At 41.5% G+C, this 13,379-nt stretch overlaps 1 protein-coding gene across 3 annotated transcripts in view; it reads left to right on the top strand.

Moving 5' to 3' along the window:
- The window catches only part of METTL16 (methyltransferase 16, RNA N6-adenosine), a 94,959-nt gene that overhangs the window by 55,736 nt on the left and 25,844 nt on the right, over positions 1-13,379 (top strand). The gene's annotated exons all lie outside the window — the stretch shown is intronic.

Below are 13,379 nucleotides of genomic sequence, written 5' to 3'. Positions count from 1 at the left end.
GGGTTTCAGCGTGTTGGCCAGGCTGGTCTCAAACTCCTGACCTCAGGTTATCCGCCTGCCTCGGCCTCCTAAAATGCTGGGATTACAGGCGTGAGCCACTGTGCCCGGCGGATTTTTAACTCTTGACTATTCTAGGAGGGTTGCAACATGTAGCATAAATGTTAGATGACTTTTTTTTTTTTTTTTTTTGAGACGGAGTCTCGCTCTGTCGCCCAGGCTGGAGTGCAGTGGCACGTTCTTGGCTCACTGCAACCTCTGCCTCCCGAGTTCACGCCATTCTCCTGCCTCAGCCTCCTGAGTAGCTGGGACTACAGGCGCCCGTCACCACGCCCAGCTAATTTTTTTTTTGTATTTTTAGTAGAGACGGGGTTTCACCGTGTTAGCTAGGATGATCTCGATCTCATGACCTCGTGATCCACCCACCTTGGCCTCCCAAAGTGCTGGGATTACAGGCGTGAGTCACCCTGCCCAACCGACATTATTATTTTTATAATTTTGTTATCTCTTAAACAATATAACCACACTTACAGGAAATTAGAAAATGGAGAAAGCTGCTTTGGCATTAAAAAAAAAAAAAAAAAAAAAGGCCAGGTGCAGTGGCTCATGCCTGTATTCCCAGCACTTTGGGAGGCCAAGGGGGGCGGATCATGAGGTCAGGAGATCAAGACCATCCTGGCTAACACGGTGAAACCCCATCTCCACTAAAAATACAAAAAATTAGCCAGGCGTGGTGGCGGGCACCTGTAGTCCCAGCTACTCGGGAGGCTGAGGCAGGAGAATGGTGTGAACCCGGGAGGGGGAGCTTGCAGTGAGCTGAGATTGCGCCACTGCACTCCAGCCTGGGTGACAGAGTGAGACTCCATCTCGGGGGGGAAAAAAAAAAAAAGACACTGGGCGTGGTGGCTCACATGTAATCACAGTGCTTTGGGAGGCTGAGGTGGGTGGATTGCGTGAGATCAGGAGTTTGACACCAGCCTGGCCAACATGGTGAAACCTCGTAACCCTGTCTCTACTAAAAATACAAAAATTAACTGGGCATGGTGGCATGCACCTGTAATCCCAGCTACATTGCAGGCTGAGGCAGGAGAATCACTTACCTGGGAGACAGAAGGTTACAGTGAGCTGAGATTGTGACAGTGTACTCCAGCCTGGGCAACAGAGCGAAACTATGTCTTAAAAATAAATAAATAAATACAAAATAAGTAGCTTGACAGTCCGGGTGTGGTAACTCATGCCTGTAATCCCAGCACTTTGCAAGGCTGAGGCTGAGGATGGCTTCAGGCCACGAGTTCAAGACCAGCCTGGGCAACATAGCAAGACTCTGTGTCTACAAAAAATCAGCCTGGTGTGGTGGCATGTTCTTGTAGTCCCAGCTACTTGTGAGGCTGAGGCCTGAGGATCACTTAAGTCCAGGAGGTCAAGGCTGCACTGAGCCATGATCACACCACTGCACTCCAACCGGGAAAACAGAACGAGACCCTGTCTCAGTCAGTCAGTCAGTAGCTAGTGAGCTTAACAACAGTCCGTAATTAACTAATTCTTTATTATTGGGCATTCAGAGGTTTTCTTGTTTTCACTGTTAAAAAGAACATACCACTTCTTGTTTCTTACTGAACTGCCATCTGTTGAGGCTGTTATGAATGGCTACGTTTGACCCCTGCTTTCATCTTTGATTGGGACCCAAAGTAGGGTTGTCAGTCAATGAAGGTGTTTTGGGGTATCATTACAAAGAATTGTGCCCCTCAACTAACTTCCTACACAGATACCAGAGATAGAGAAGTACTGGGGACAGATGGTGTACCAGCTTGTTCTCCAGGTAGTGCAGCGTTTTTGCAATTAAAACACGAAGGAACATTTCCCAGTTGTGAGCTCCACAGGGGGTAGATGCTATTTTGATTTTTCCTTCATACTAAGGTAGGAAAAAGAAGGATAAGCAACCTGAAAGATAAGGGACTACTTTATTTTATTTTAATTAATTAATCAATTTATTTTTGAGACAGGGTCTTGCTCTGTCACCCAGACTAGAGTGCAGTGAGTGGCATGATCACGGCTCACTGCAGCCTTCACCTTCTGAGCTCAAGCAATCCTCCTGCCTCTGCCTCCTGAGTAGCTACGACTATATGTGCACAACACCATGCCAGGCCAATTTTTGTATTTTTTTGTAGAGATGGGGTTTTGCCATGTTGCCCAGGCTGGCCTCAAAGTCCTGGGCTCAAGTCATTCCGCCCCACCTTGGCTTCCTAGAGTTCTGGGGTTACAGGCGTGAGCCATTGCACCTGGCCCTACCTTATTTTCTTTAATGAATTAGGTTATATGCATTTCATCATTTTAACTCAGGTATCGTGCTTAGTTTAATCCCTTTCAGGATTGATATGGCAGCCTTGTTGATTGGTGTCTGCTCTAAGGTCTCAGGGAGAAAAGATTGGATCCAGCAGCTTGCGCCGCAGTGAGCTATCTGTGTCAGCTTACATGGCATTTCTGACTAGTGACATAGTCACTGCTTGGTTCTGCGTTAGCTGGTGAAAGAAGAGAATTCTTAAAATCAACAAGCATGTATTTTGAGTTCATCTAACAGTCTACAAAGGAATAACAGGCTGGGCGCGGTGGCTCACGCCTGTAATCCTGGCACTTTGGGAGGCTGAGGTGGGTGGATCACCTGAGGTCAGGAGTTCAAGACCAGCCTGGCCATCATGTTGAAATCCCGTCTCTACTAAAAATATAAAAAGTAGCTGGGCAGGCCAGACACGGTGACTCATGCCTGTAATCCCAGCACTTTAGGAGGCTGAGGCGGGCGGATCACCTGAGGTCAGGAGTTTGAGACCAGCCTGGCCAACATGGTGAAACACTGTCTTTATAAAAATACAAAAAGTAGCCAGACATGGTGGCGCATGCCTATAGTCCCAGCTATTTGGGAGGCTGAGGCAGGAGAATCGCTTGAACCTGGGGGGCGGAGGTTGTAGTGAGCCAAGATAACGCCATTGCATTCCAGCCTGGGCAACAGAGTGAGACTCCGTCTCAAAAAAAAAAAAAAAAGTACCTGGGCATAGTGGCACGTGCCTCTGTAATACCAGCTGCTTGGGAGGCTGAGGCAGGAGAATCGCTTGAAACTGGGAGGCAGAGGTTGCAGTGAACTGAGATTGCGCCACTGCACTCCAGCCTGAGCAACAGAGCGAGACTCCATCTCAAAAATAATAAATAAATAAATAAATAAATAAATAGGATAACAAATTAAAAGCCTTGGTTCCACTTGCTTGTTATAATGTAGTCTTTTGGCTGGGCGCGGGGGCTCACTCCTGTAATCCTAGCACTTTGGGAGGCCAAGGTGGGCAGATCACCAGAGGTCAGGAGTTCAAGATCAGCCTGGCCAACATGGTGAAACCCCGTCTCTACTAAAATACAAAAATTAGCTGGGCATGATGGCGGGTGCCTGTAATCCCAGCTACTTGGGAGGCTTGGATGGGAGAATTGCTTGAACCCAGGAGACAGTGGTTGCAGTGAGCTGAGATCACTCCATTGCACTCCACCCTGGGTGGCTGAGCAAGATTCCGTCTCAAAAAAAAAAAAAAAAGAAAATAATAATAATATAGTCTTATCCAGTCAAAAAGTGAATAATTAAAATCACTTATTAATAAGAGCATAGGATAAAAGTTTATTTTTAGTTATATAGATTCAAAATTTATGATAGTTTAAATAGTAAATTTTGAGATCAGGTGGACATTGGGGCTGCTCCGTTCAATATCTAGGGGCATTTGTTCTGGTAATTTATTATAGGCAGCAAGGTGCTGGATTTTACTACTTAGAGAACTTTTTAGGTAAGGTTCATAATTGCTTATACCCCAAACCTCTGCTTTCCGTTTTTCTATATTATACTTCACTTTAGTTTTTAATAAGTTTCTAAATAACCATTCCCCACTGAGGGGAAAAAAAGTTTTTTGGAGAAATGGTAAATTCCATTTCTGAGTTAGGGTAAGTACACAATGAGCCTGGAATATCTTCTAGTACCAGAAAGTAATGATGTACTCAAAAAATGACATGTCAGAAGAACCTAGAGTGCACTCAGGGCAAAGCTGGGGACATGAGTTTCAAGATGAGTAATGACAATAATGACTTATAACCCATTGAATAAGATAAAATACATACAGGGGATAGAGTGAATGCCGATGAATAAATATAGAAAGAATAATAAATGTAGACTATTATATTATTTCTAAAATAATGTAATAGCATTTTTCATACTTTTAAAGTTAGATTTTTCATTTATGTTATTTAGTGTATGAGGTTGAAATACCAGATTGCCAGTCTTCAATAGTTTCTGACCTATAAAACAGTTTTTGACGTATAAAAATGTCAGTTTCATACAGTTTTAACCTAATTGGTGATTTTAGAAGCTCTTAAATTTTGCAACAATCATAGTAATAATTGATTCGTGGAACAATTGGCAAAGGGAAATTTGAAAAGGAACAAGATAACTACCTAGTTTCAAAGAACCACCCCTTCCCCCTTTAGGTTACTTACAGTTACAAAGAGAAATGTGGGAGTTTACAAAGTAAAGAGTTTGCTTTGGAGAAAGCACAGGCCGCCTCCCTGACCAGGTGCTCATCTCCTGATGTGATGCACCCGGAGGGACAAGCAGCGCCTCCGTGCTCTTCACGCCAGAAATGTGTCATCTGAATCCAACGACGTGGAAACTTCTGACACACCCAATTGAGGGATTGTGTAAAATCAGCTCCTCAAAAACATTAAGATCATGAGAGTAAAAGAAGACTGAGGAACTATTCCAGATTGAAGGAGGCTAAAGAGACATGACAAGTACACGAAATTCGCAATCCTAATGGGCCTTGCATCAGGGGAGAAAATTGGGATAAACAGGTGAAATTTAAGTGTGGACTGTATTCCAGATAATAGTATTGAATGAGTGTTAAGTTTTAGCAATTTGATAATTCCTCTGTGGTTACAAAAATGAATACACTTGTTTCCGCCTGGCGCAGTGGCTCACACCTGTAATCCCAGCACTTTGGGAGGCCGAGGCAGGTGGATCACCTGAGGTCAGGAGTTCAAGACCAGCCTGGCCAACATGGTGAAACCCCATCTCTAGGAAAAATACAAAAATTAGCCTGTTGTGGTGGCACACACCTGTAATCCCAGCTACTCTGGAGGCTGAGGCAGGAGACTCGCTTGAGCCTGGGAGGCGGAGGTTGCAGTGAGCCGAGATTGCACCACTGCACTCCAGCCTGGGAGACAGAGCAAGCCTCTGTCTGAAAAAAATGTCTTAAAAACAAAAACGAAAACAAAAAACTACGCGCTTTTAAAATGGACGTGCCAAAATGTTACAGTTAATGAGACATGATGATGTCTGTAGCTGATTCTCAAACAGCTTAGGAAAAAACACATAGACACAGAATGAAGGAAGATGTAATTGGTGAATCTGGGTGAAGGGTATACTGGAGTCATTTGCGTGAATCTTGCAACTCTTTTGAAAGTTTGAAATTATTTCAAAATAATTTTTCTTGAAACCTACCATCTCAGAGGAATTCCTAAATGTTGTAATAAGTAGAGTGCTACTTTCATTGTTAAAATAGTTTAATGGATTCAAAGTCTCTTGGGTGACTAGATCTTCCTTTTCTTCATTTTTTTTTCCACTTGCATTTTGATTAGTTGTCACAAGATGCCTGTTGAGAGTAGCTAGGATCTAGTGGGTAGGCATATTTAAAATGTGCAGCTAAAATAGGATTTTTAACACATCCAATGACTTCTGCTTTTTCCATAACAAATAAAACTGTTGCTGAAAACAGTGTATATATGACATTCAGTCTGAAATGATTCGCAGTGTGGTATTCAGTTTAGTGCAAAGGTTAAAAGAAATATGAACTCCCTCCCGAGTGTCTATTAAGTATCAGTGCCATGTTTATTACTAGCCTTTCTTGTCTTCTAAATATTTCTTTTCCTTCATCTCCTGAAGAACCTTACAGTATCTTTTTTTTTTTTTTTTTTTTTTTTTTGAGACAAGGGCTTGCTCTGTCATCCAGGCTGGGGTGTAGTGGTGCAATCACTGCTCACTGCAGCCCTGACCTCCCAGGCTCAAGCGATCCTATCACCTCATCCCCCCTAGTAGCTGGGACCACAGGCATGCACCACCATGCCCAGCTATTTTTTGTAGAGATGGGGTCTTGCCATGTTGCCCAGGATGGTCTTGAACTCCTGGGCTCAAGTGATCCACCTGCCTCGGCCTCCCAAAGTGCTGGAGTTACAGATGTGAGCCACCAAGCCAAGCCAGTATCTTTTTTTGTTGTTCTAGGCCACTTCTTGGCTTCTGATAGCTCTGATCTATCTAATCTGTTGAGGAATGCTAGTTTTAAAGGAAAGTGTTAATTAACCTGTTTTATGCTGTTATCGTGTCAGCACTAATTGCTCCTGATTTCTCTTCCTTCATCTTGTTCATAATATACCCAAGGCTTTAAATTCCTGGTTAATGAATCCTCCATTTATACACTTTCTTTTCTTTTCTTTTTTTTTGGAAACAGTATCTACCTCTGTCACCCAGGCTGGAGTGCAGTGCCACCATCTCAGCTCACTGCAACCTCCGCCTCCTGGGTTCAAGTGATTCTCCTGCTTCAGCCTCCTGAGTAGCTGGGACTACAGGTGCGCACCACCACACTAGCTAAATTTTTTTGTATTTTTTAATAGAGACAGGGTTTCCCATGTTGGCCAGGCTGGTCCTGAACTCCTGACCCCAAGTGATCCTCCCACCTCGCCCTCTGAAAGCGCTGGGATTACAGGCGTGAGCCACTGTGCCCGATGATACTTTCTTAAAGGGAACGTATTATTTTTCTTCTAAACATTTTTAAACCACCAAATGAAATTTATTATCCTTTAAATAACTTTACTGGGGTTTGTTTAAAGTAGTTTAGCTGTAACAATTATTTCTTTATTTTCAAAGGGAAAAAAGATTGCCTAAACAAAAATAGGTGCGGTCACCTCTTGTTGAATTCACAGTGAAGACAAAATATTTGTTGATGCCCACTATTTCTAAAGTAATATAATAGTATTTTTCATACTTTTAAAATAATTAGATTTTTCATTTATGTTATTTAATGTACGAGATCAAAATACCACATTGCTAGTCTTCAATAATTTTTGACCTATAAAACAGTTTTTGACATATAAAAATGTCAGTTTCATACAGTTTTAACCTAATTGGTGATTTTAGAGGCTCTTAAATTCTCTTAGAATTTTAGCCACTTGAAAATTCATCTTTGTAGTAGGCATTTTGTATATAAACAATTAAATATTGAATGTATATCCCTTAATCTGAAATTTCCCTTTTAATGCGATTAGGTGAATTTTGAATGACACAGGTGATTATAATGCTTAGTGAGAAAAGCAGGAGACAGAATATGTATTGTTAGTTTGGCTAAGCTGTTACAAAACAAGAAGGAAACATGTAAAACATTACAATATGGTTAACCTTACTTTATGTGTATTTGAAGGTATAAGATAATCACATTTATAAATTTATATATTTCAATCAGTCGTACTGAGGTAAACTTGAGTAACTCCCATTTAAGTGTGCAGTTGGATGAGTTTAGACAAATGTGGAACATTTCTATCACCCTAAAAAGTTTCCTGTTCCCCTCTGCAGTCTGTCCACACTCTGCTCCCAGCTTCCTGTAGCCCTGATGTACTTTCTGTCACAACAGTTTTGTGTGTTCTAGACTTTTCATACAAATGGAGTCATAGAAAATGTAGGTTTTGATTATCTGCTTCCTTTCACGTAGCAGCATATCCATGCTTTTTTTGTGTCAGTGGCCTGTCCCTTTTGTTGCTAAATAGGCTGAGTATACCACAGTTTGTTCATCCATTTGCCAGCTGAAGGACATTTGGGTCATTTCCAGGTTTTGGCTAGTAGGAATAAAACTGAATATTTGCTTATAATTTTTTGTGTCTAATTAAATTTTCCTCCATCTTAAGTAAATACCTGAGAGTAGGACTCCTGGTCCTGTTGTAAGTGTATGTTTAACTTTATTAAGAAGCTGCTTTACAAAGTGACTATACAGTATTTTACATTCCCACCAGCAATATCTGAGAGTTTCCGTTGACACCATTTGGTACTGTTGTCACCTTTTTAAAATGTATCTGTTCTAACGGGTAGGTAGTGGTATCTCATTATGATTGGAATTTGCATTTCTCTGGTGGCTGGTGATAGGGTGCATGCGCATGTGCTTGTTGGCCATTCCTGTATCTCCTTTTTATTGGCTTATTAATCTTACTGACCGGTAGTTCTTTATAGATTCTGAATACAGTCCATTGTCAAATGTGTTTTGCAAGTATTTCCTCCCAGTCTACAGTTGCCTTTCCATTTTTATAAATCTCTTTTAAAAAGACCAAACCTTTAGTGGCCTTTGTTTAAAATCAGCTGACCATGTAAGTTAGTTATTTCTGGACTCTGTGCCATTCTGTTAATCTGTGTCTATCTTATGCCAGTACCATGTTGTCTGAATTATCATAGCTTTGTAGAAGTCTTGAAATCCGGCAGTGTAAATCCTCTATCTTTGTTTTTTTTTTTTTTTTCAAAATTGTTTTAAGCCAGATGTGGTGGCTCATGCCTGTAATCCCAGCACGTTGGGAGGCAGAGGCAGGAGGATTGCTTGCATCCAGGAGTTTGAGACCAGCCTGTGCAACATAGTCATACCCTGTCTTTATGGAAAAAAATTTGTTTTAGCTACTTGAAATCTTTTGCATTTCCATATAAATTTTAGCATCAGTTTATCGATTTTCATGAAAATGTATGGTTGGGATTGTGTTGAATTTATAGGTCAAGTTGGAAAGAATTGATACCTTAACAATAATGAGTCTTCCATTCCAACCTGGTTTAGCTATTCATTTATGTAGGTCTTCAATATCTTTCAGCTTTACACACATTATACGAACTTTATTCCTAAGTATTTTATGTATTTTCATGCTACCATAAATGGCATTTTAAAATTTTAATTTCTAGTTATGTATTGCTACTATAAGAAAACACAGTTTATTTATTTTATTAGTGTTTTCCCTTTTTTTTTTTTTTTTTTGTTGAGACAGAGTCTTGCTGCAGTGCAGCAACCTCTGCCTCCCAGGTTCAAACGATTCTCACGCCTCAGCCTCCCAAGTAGCTGGGACTACAGGCGCACACCACCACACCCAGCTAATTTTTGTATTTTTAGTAGAGACGGGGTTTCACCATGTTGGCCAGGATGGTCTTGATCTCTTGGCCTTGTGATCCGCCCGCCTCAGCCTCCCAAAGTGCTGAGATTACAGGAGTGAGCCACCGCGCCCGGCCCCGACAATTGATTTTATGTTGACCTTTCATTCTGTGGCCCTTGCTGAACTCACTTATTAGTTCTAATAGGTTTTTCCTGGATTTCATGGAGTTTTCTGCATAGAAGACCATGTCTTCCGTGATGTGAAGGCAGAAGTAAAGGCAGTTTTACTTCTTTCATTTCAGTTTGTATGCATTTTATTTCTTTTTCTTGCCTTACTGTACTGACTAGGATCTCCAGCACAATTCTGAATAGAAGTGGTGAAGAGTAGCCATCTTGCATCATTCCCAATCTTAGGGCAGCTTTATCATACTTTGACCGTGATGATGTTGGCTGTTACAGAGTTTTTTGGTTTGAGGTTTTTGTTTGTTTGTTTCTTAGATTCACTTTATTAGGTTGAGGAAGTTTTCTTCTATTTCTAGTCTGTTCAGAGTTTTTAATCATGAATGATGAGTTTTGTCATGAAAAAGTGTTGACTTTTTCCAAATGCTCTTCCTATGTCTATTGAAGTGATAATGTGGTTTGTCCTTTTTAGTCCATTAATACAGTGACTTATAGATATTGATTTTTGAATATTGAACCAGCCTTGCCTTCTTATAGTAAATGCCCCTTGGTTATAATGTATTATTCTTTTTGTATATTGCTGGATTAAATTTACTAGTATTTTATTAAGGATTTTAAAACCTTTTTTATTTACCTTTTATTTTATTATTTTTTTAATTAACTAAATTTTTTTTTTTTTTTAAGATGAGTCTTACTCTGTTGCCCAGGCTGGAGTGGAGTGGCACCATCTCAGCTCACTGTGACCTCTGCCTCTCGAGTTCAAGCAATTCTCCTGTCTCAGCCTCCTGAGTAGCTAGGATTACAGGTGTGTGCCACCACACCTGTCTAATTTTTGTATTTTCAGTAGAGGCGGGGTTTTGCCATATTGGCCAGGCTGGTCTCAAACTCCTGACCTCAGGTGATCCACCCACCTCAGCCTCCCAAAGTGCTGGGATTACAGGCATGAGCCACCACACATATAAATCCCTGGCCTTTATATGCATTTTATTTTTAGTTGACAAATAATAGTTGTATGTTTTTTGGGGGTACAAGGTGATGTTTTAATATACAGTCATGTGTTGCTTAATGAGGGGGGAAATCTGAGAAGTGCATCATTAGGTGATTTTTTTGTTATTGTGTGAATGCCATAGATGATATAGCCTACTACACACCTAGGCCTATAATGTAATCATAGCCTGTGTTTCCTAGGCTACAAACCTGTACAGCATGTACAGCATGCACAGCATGGTATTACATACCATGGGCAGTTTTAGCACAATGGTAAGTTTTGTGTATGTAAACATATCAAACATAGAAAAAGGACAGTAAAAATTAAAGATAAAAATGGGCTGAGCACGGCGGCTCACACCTGTAATCCCAGCACTTTGGGAGGCCAAGGTGGGTGGATCACGAGGTTAGGAGATGGAGACCTTTGTGGCTAACATGGTGAAACCCTGTCTCTACTAAAAATACAAAAAATTAGCCTAGCATGGTGGCATGCACCTCTAATTCCAGCACTTTGAGAGGCCTAAGTGGGCGGAACACCTGAGGTCAGGAGTTCAAGACCAGCCTGGCCAACATGGTGAAACCCCGTCACTACTAAAAATACAAAAATTAGCTGGGAGTGGTCGGGGGGGTGCCTGTAGTCCCAGCTACTCGGGAGGCTGAGGCAGGAGAATTGCTTGAACCCGGGAGGCAGAGTTTGCAGTGAGCCAAGAGCACGCCACTGCACTCCAGCCTGGGCGACAGAGCGAAACTCCATCTCAGAAAAAAAAAAAAATGGTCCACCTGTGTAGGGCACTTACCATGAGTAGAGCTTGCAGGGCTAGAAGCTGCTCTGGGTGAGTCAGTGAGAGAGTGGCGAGCGAATATGAAGGCCTAGAACATCACTGTATAGTATTGTAGACTTTATAAACACTGTACACTTAAGCTACACTTTATTTTTTAAAATTGTGCTATGACGTTGCAACAGCTACGACATCACTAGGCAATAGGAATTTTTCAACTTCATTTTATTTTATTTTATTTTATTTTACTTTATTTTATTTTGAGACAGAGTCTCACTCTGTATCCCAGGCTAGAGTGCAGTGGTGTGATCTCTGCTCGCTGCAACCTCCACCTCTGGGGTTCAAGCTATTTTCCTGCCTCAGCCTCCTGAGTAGCTGGGATTACATACAGGTGCCCACCACCACATCTGGCTAATTTTTGTATTTTTAGCAGAGACAGGGTTTCACCATGTTGGCCAGGCTAGTCTTGAACTCTTGGCCTCAAGTGATCTGCCGCCTTAGCCTCCCAAAGTGTGAGCCACTGTGCCCGGCCTCAACTCCATTTTAATCTTATGGGACCCCCTATTGTAAGTGCCATCTGTTACTGACTGAGATGTCCTTATGTGACTCATGGCTGTATGTGTTTATTGTTAAATGATTCAATCATACTAACATATTCCTCACCCAATTTTTTGTGTGGTGAGAACATTTTAAGTCTAATCTTTTAGCAATTTTGAAATATGTAATATGTCATTATTAACTGTAGTCACCATGCTATGCTAAAAACTAAAACTTATTCCTGCTGTCTGACTGAAACTTTGTGCCCTCCCACCAACATCTTCCCTTTTCCTAGCTCACCCTCCCTTGTTAAGGATTTTTAGATCTTAGGTTCATGAAGGATACCTGGTCTATACTTTTCTTATCATTATAAGAAATAAGGCCAGGTACGGTGGCTCACCCCTGTAATCCCAGCACTTTGGGAGGCCAAGGTGGACGGATCCCACAGTCAGGAGATCGAGACCATCCTGGCTAACATGGTGAAACCCCGTTTCTACTAAAAAAAAAAAAAAAAAAAAAAAAAGCCGGGCGTGGTGGCGGGCGCCTGTAGTCCCAGCTACTCGGGAGGCTGAGACAGGATAATGGCGTGAACCCAGGAGGTGGAGCTTGCAGTGAGCCGAGATCGTGCTACTGCACTCCAGCCTGGGTGACAGAGTGAGACTCTTGTCTCAAGAAAAAAAAAAAAAAAAAGAAATGATACGATTTGTTGATGTAATACTGGCCTTATAAGATGAGTTGGGGAAGTGTTCCCTCTTTAATATTTTTTGGAAGAGTTTGCATACAATTAATATTATTTCTTCCTTAAATGTTTAGTAGAATTCACTAGTGAAGTGACTTGGGTCTGGAAAGTTTTTAATACAAATTCAATTTCTTTAATTGATAGAGAACTATTGAAGTTATCTATTTCTCTATCGTGCATGGTGGCTCGTGCTTGTAATTCCAGCACTTAAGAGAGGCCGAGGCGGGAGTTTAAGACCAGCCTGGCCAACATGGTGAAACCCTGTCTCTACTAAAAATACAAAAGAAAATTAGCCGGGTGTGGTGGCGCATGCCTGTAATCCCAACTACTCAGGAGGCTGAGGTGGGAAAATCGCTTGAGCCCGGGAAGTGGAGGTTGCAGTGAGTGGAGATCACGCCACTGCACTCCAGCCTGGGCAACAGAGTGGTACTCTGTCTCAAAAACAAAAAAATTAGTTGGGCGTGGTGGCACACACATATAATCCCAGTTACTTGGGAGGCTGAGGCAGGAGAATTGCCTCAACCGGGGAGGCGGAGGTGGTGGTGAGCCCAGATGGTACCACTGCACTCCAGCCTGGGCAACAAAACAAGACTATCTCAAAAAAAAAAAAAAGAACTATTCAAGTTATCTATTTCTTCCTGAGTAATCTTGGGTAGTTTGTGTTTTTGAAGCAATTTGTTTCATCTAAGTTGTGAAATTTATTGGCAAAAAGTTGTTCTATACCCTCTTCACACCCTTTAATACCTGTAGGGTCTGCGGGATGTCCCCTCTTTCAGTTCTGATACTGAGAGTTCTGTCTTCTTTTTTTCTTGACTTCAAGAAAATTTGTTTTCATAGAACCAGCTCTTGGTTTCATTATTCTTCTCCATTGTTTTCCTGTTTTCTCTTTCCTCAGTTTCTGCTCTAATCTTTTTTTTTTTCCTTTCTTCTTCTTACTTGGGTTTCATTTGCTCTTGTTAATTTGCTTTACAAATTGTA

Source organism: Pongo abelii, chromosome 19 (genome assembly GCF_028885655.2).
Source record: "Pongo abelii isolate AG06213 chromosome 19, NHGRI_mPonAbe1-v2.0_pri, whole genome shotgun sequence".
NCBI classification, from domain to species: domain Eukaryota; kingdom Metazoa; phylum Chordata; class Mammalia; order Primates; family Hominidae; genus Pongo; species Pongo abelii.
This window is presented reverse-complemented; position numbering and strand designations above follow the sequence as displayed.